A 6,127-nucleotide genomic window follows, 5' to 3' on the forward strand; every position below is an offset into this window, starting at 1 on the left:
GTGAAACATTGGCATGAGTGGCCAGTTCTTTTAACAACAGTTTCTGCTCTTTTATTAATCTTTCTACAAATTTTCTATCTGCATAATCAGAACCTATCACACTACCCAGAACTCTACAATCATCAACTATTTCCACTTCGTGTGATCAAAAATTTGCGGTGCAATTTCGAAAAGATGATCTTTGGTAATGATGTGCCTTTTGGCAAGATGGTAAGCTGTTAACCCAAAGCACGACTATGTATTTTCAATGAGTTATAAAGTTTTTTCAAATTATCAAGAGAGCCGACAGCGTTGCCATCGTCCGCATATCACTTTTGATCAGCAACTTTTGATCAGTTGTCAAGATGTTCAATTAAGGAGAGAATTGCAATTCCAAACAGCCTATTAGACTCGCAAGAGGGTCGCAAGGGGGCGCCATAGTTTGCACCTTACTGAGAGAATATTTTTGTTTGTCAATAATCAAACTTGATAGATCACGATAAGAATTACATGTAGAATGATAGAGAAAAGGGCATAATTTTTCGAAAGGGCATAAGTCTCCGAATCTGTGTTTTTAAAAGCAATTCTCAATGAATGAATTGCAAGTTCAATTTATCATTTTTGACCCATACAGAGTTGCTGATCGCCACCTCAAATCTCAAAATCTGTTTTAGTATATTTGACAATAGTTCTTTAAAATTATTCGCCTGAAAATTTTCCCAATTCCTACTGGTCGTAAACCGGAGCATTTATCAAGAGCTATCTAACAACATGATTTATATGGGAGAAGGGATGTCAAATGAGACGTTGCTATGCGTATTGCTAATTTAGCTATTGTTTTGCATAGACCATTTGAGGGCGATCTATAAAATGTCAGAAGCGTTCCTCATTCGTTGGCATTAAGACGGGAAGGGTCATGTTTTCCATGCGTCTTCTTGGCAGATTTTATACTTATAGAGGCTTTGAGTTTTCCAAATATGAATTGATGATATGGTGAACTTTTTGGAAATTAATTGCTCACTAGATAATTCATATTTGCTCTGCGTGGTTCCGGATGTTTCTCGCGTAAGACATCAGGGACTGTTTTCTTGTCATTTTTAGTAACTACAGGATTTAGGATAGGCATCCCCAGAAGCTTGCCAAGTCTGGCTATCGGGCGCTGCATGGCTTAGATTTGTCGCCTCTGAGGATATTAGAGGGGATTTTGTTTTGCATTTTACTCAGCGGACGTTCTCAGGGTGTTCAGCCTAGGGTTGAGTACGCTAGATTTTACGTGTCGGTAAGTGTCAATTGAGTAAGACCAAACCCCTCCACCTCTGAGACGGTCCGAACAATTTGAACATTGCGAATAATTGGAGATGTGGATGGGATATATATATATATATATATATATATATATATATATATATACATATATGTATATATATATATATATATATATATATATATATATATATATATATATATATATATATATAGCGGAGGTTGTTAGTAGTCTGAAAGCATATGAATAAATAACGAGAGAAGAATTCAAACATGCGAGTTAAGCGACAAGCAAACAAATGGTTACAATAGAAAAAGAAATGTATGCCATCTTAATGGAAGTGATTGAAAAGAAGATTGAAGTACGTGGACAAAATTTGAATGGTTGGATGAAAAAACCATTAAATAATTAGAGCCAATGGTTTGCTGGCGGTACCATTTGACAAAGGCTGCGGTTTCTGTGTGATGAAGAAGTCAACGTACATGGAAAAACACGATGAGGTGCTGAACTCAGATCAGTTTCAAAAAATCAATGGAGCAAAAGACAATTTTGTGATCAAAAACGAAAAAAGATGAAAAACAGCATGCAACAATTAATGAAGCAATGGAAAATTAATGACAAGTTTTATCAAGGACTCAGGTCAACAGGTCCACAACCAGCGAGGCTTTATGGCCTGGCCAAGGTACATAAAAAGATGCACCTCTCCGACCTGTTCTTTCGATATTTGGTAGCAGCTACGAAAACGTAAACATATTTCTGACACCATTTTTCCAAAAACTACCGGGCGCAAACATTGAAATGAACACGTATCTCACTCTTGAAGATGACGAGCAGACAGTATCTCGACGTAAAGAGTTTGTACACCAACGTTCCGGTTGAAGAGGCAATAGAAATTGCTCTAAGAGAACTCCATTCAAGCAACCTAGCTCCAGATATCTCAAGATCCGCCATGAAAATTTTGCTAAAGCTTGCTGTGACGAATGTTCATTTCAAATGTAATGGAATTTGGTATGTACAATCAGATGGTCTGGCTATGGGTGCATCACTGGCTGTAATACTAGCAAACGTGTGGATGAATTCGTTTGAGGAATTACTGCAAAAACCAGAGCTCAATGAAAATATTTCCAGATCCAACCAAAACGGGAAGTGCAAAGACTGTAACCCGAGAGTGTCTTTCCGAGGAAGAGGAGTAGAATGTGAGTCATGCAAAAGCTGGTTTCATGCAGGATGCCAAAAGATATCGAATGAGGAAGACTCTAACATGCAGAACGTTGTTTGGATTTGTACTTATTGCCAACAGATGGTGGGGCAATATGAGGAGATGAAGTTGTTTAAAAAGTATGTGGATGATATTATCTGCACGGTTCGTCGTGACCCGGACGAGTATTTAAAATTTGCAAATTCTTTACACAACAATCTGCATTTTACCATAGAAAAAATTAAAATGGAAGCGAATTTAGTTTTTCTTGACGGTAACGTAAATGTCAGGGGCAAAAGTAGGATCACCTGTCAATGGTATCAAAAACCAACTGACACTGGAATAATACTGAATTTTCTCAGCTGTGAACCGAGTCAGCATTAAGTAAATATGAATCAAGGGACGGTTCATAGGTTTTTTAATGCAACCTCTGATTCGTTGGCCTTCGATCAGGCTCTTGAAAAGAACAAAACTTGCTCGACCAAAAATCAATATCCAGAAGATTGGTTTTCAAAAATAGTGAACCAGACTCTAGAAAAGATAGTAAGTGCCGGTAAAGACCCATTGAGAACAACACCAAAAGATTATCAAAAAAACAAGACAAGATCTTATGATAAGCCAACTATTTTTCTACAATACAGAGGCAACCTTATTCAAAATTTTGCAAGCGATTTGAAAAAATTATGCAAATTGCAAATGGTTTTTACAACGCGGAAATTAAGATCATGCCTCCCCACCCTGAAATCATCTTTCGATACAGACCTGACATTCCACGTGGTATATGACATTAAAAGTAATGGATGCGGATCCATCTATGTTGGGGAAACAAGCCGGCATGTTACCACAAGGATAACAGAACATCAAAAGAAGGATTCACAGTTGGGTCAACATCTGGTTGAATGTCGTGGCGCCACGAATGACATTGAATGGAGAATTCTGGACGCCTGTCGGACAGTAGAAAAACTAATGGTTATCGAAGCTGTATACATCAGCAAGCCGAAGCCGGAACTAAACACACGCTATGAAAATAGGGGTTGGAACTCACGTTAAAATATTAGTTCAAATTATAGTTTTGACTACATGAAGATACATAGGGCAAAAAACATTTTGTGCATGGCAAAGCAAAATTTGAAAAACCTCCACAAGAGGGATACTTAAGTTAAGGTCAAATTCGGAATAACCCTAAAAGTACAAGAACATGGCCAAAATAGGAAAATCCGAAATAGGAATGGTTTTAAATAATTTGAAAACGGATGTAAATATGAGTTGTAAATAGGCTAAATAGTGTACATATGTAAAAATTTTTGATTGAACTTGTTGGAATAGTTCCTAGATTTGTTTTAAGTGTGGTCTCAGACAAATGTAAATACATGTTTATTTTATCTTTTAACAATTTGTAAAACAGTTTTAACCTGACGATGAACGTAAGTTTCGAAAACGTTTGTTATAATTATCGGAAGTAATTTTAATTTGACAAATCGGCTTCTTTTACACTAATTAATTTATACTGAGCATAAAATGGTTTTTTAACTTCATTATTTATAATACAATTATTTGTGCAGTCAATAGTTTTTGGGACAAAAATGACGCGTGGTTGGAGTTTGTCAATGATTTTTTAATTAATTTTCTCCGGGTATTTGAAACGCCATTTGCGCGTGTGTCATAGTCATTAAAACCAGCAATTACAGTTAGTGTGTGGTTTCTTTGGTCTATACTGGTGAAGTGTTCTGGTCAAATCCTCAAGGGTAGCACCTCTGAAGGAGTGTATTGTCGCCTTTGTCTGCCTACGGTCCAAGTAATTCCTCCGGGATGTTCCCATGAGCAAAATCCCTGAGAAGCCTGAAATGCTCTTTGGCTGGAAGCTTGGAGTCAACATTCACCTAAGGAACACTTTTGCAGTACATGGAGATCGAATGGATTTTTGTAATATATATTTACGTAACAATCGAGGATTTTGATGTGAAAAGAAACAACCTGGTGATGTTAATACCTGTCGGTTATCTTTGTGTGTGTTCTGTCACGGGTCTCCCCATGCTGTATGTTCAAAACAAGATCTGAAGAACAAACGCTATTTTATAAGTTTATTACAACAATTAGGGTATCATATGCCTCGGAGGGTGCCGTGGTTCCAAACGGCCGACCAACATTGATAGTTTTTGCACTGCGATAGTGCGGGAGGGGAGACTAGATACATAACGAATAAGCTTATATAAAAATTCAATTCATTTGTTGCAGCTCTAAGAGAGGTATAGTTCCTCGTTTAAATTATATACGATGCAGTGATTTTTATGTTTATATTTCTCATGACGTAGCTCTGAGATAGCTATACCACCTTGTCTTTAAATTTATATACGATGCGTTGATGTGTCATAGTGGGGGGCCAATGCTCATCGATTGGATTGTCCTACGCGGCTTAAGAGCAAACCCCCTTTATTCTCCTAGACATATTAAGGCAATTTTCAGTCCAACTTAAGTTTTGTTGTTGTTGCTGGGGTTTGACACCAGAGAGATTTCTCCCATAGCTTCTGATTAGAACGATGTCCAAATGTTACGACAGTCACAGCAGTCGCAACATAGTTGTCATGTGCAAGGGTTGGAATCAGAGAATCTGTTGTCGACAAACTTCCACATCAGGCTGACTATTCGCGATTTTAGAACGAGAGGATTGGCAAACTGGATTTTTTCGTTTATTCTTTATGATTCTGCATGTCCGGTAGACAAATTCTCCACGATTCTTTGCTTTCTTGCACTTGTTTAGCTTGAAAAACATTGTGGACCTACCAGATTCAGGGTTGCAATTGGAAATGTTGATGTTATGTTCTCCTTCAACAAGTAGTTTGGACATGAGCAGAATGTCATTGCACTGCTTGAAATGCGGAAGTGGTAGTACGTTGAGGAGACGTAGCTGCTGGAGGTAGCTTCGATTGGATTCATAGCAGACCCAGCTCAAGGCACGTTTTTGAAAGCTCTCTAAGTCTCTGGATGAACCACGGCTCAACCGTACGCAGTTCATTCCCTGCTCGGGCCCCTATTATTTTGCATCTTCATCAACAACCTAATTGACTTGTTGAAATTCAGCGAACCATTCATCTTTGCAGACGACCTAAAGCTCCTTTTCACAGGAAAAGCCGACTCACGTTGAGACTTGACTGATTGGAGATCTCTCTCCCCAATTTTTCTCTTGATGCTCCCTTTTATGTTAAGTATATAAGATTTCTTTGTATTTTGTTCTTCTGAAGCCATTTTTGAATAGTCTACAGCCATTTCTGAATATTTGGTAGGTTGGAACACTTCCTGTGCAAAGATAGAGAAAAGATTGAAATTAGCTTTTGAAGCAGTGAGGAGCCCTCGCTTCCTTGTTTGACTCATGAAATAAATGAGCTGTGAGTGCAAAACTATGATTTTGCGTGTCATTTCTAAGACCAGGTGATCTATTGGTATCCCATAATTTTCAGTAGTTGAAAATAAACCGATAAATTTAAAACACTGTGATTTTTAATTGCTCTCAAAAGAAGTTTGTAGCAATTGTATTAGCCTGTTGGTCTTATGCAATTTTTCGCTTGACCGGTTTTTCGTCTGACCCATATGACTTTTCTTCCTCAGAAACGGGATAAACAGGTAGCGCCCAGTGGGTATTAAGTTCTCGGATCTATTCTGTCCCCCCCCCCCCCTGCTGCGTAGTAAGC

General features: G+C 38.0%; 1 protein-coding gene across 1 annotated transcript in view; it reads right to left on the reverse strand.

The window, feature by feature from the left end:
* LOC142352206 (uncharacterized) overlaps positions 1 to 6,127 on the reverse strand; it is a 354,267-nt gene that overhangs the window by 303,802 nt on the left and 44,338 nt on the right. The window lies entirely within an intron of this gene.

The sequence above is a fragment of the Convolutriloba macropyga genome, chromosome 1 (genome assembly GCF_964194025.1).
Source record: "Convolutriloba macropyga chromosome 1, txConMacr16.3, whole genome shotgun sequence".
NCBI lineage: Eukaryota > Metazoa > Xenacoelomorpha > Acoela > Convolutidae > Convolutriloba > Convolutriloba macropyga.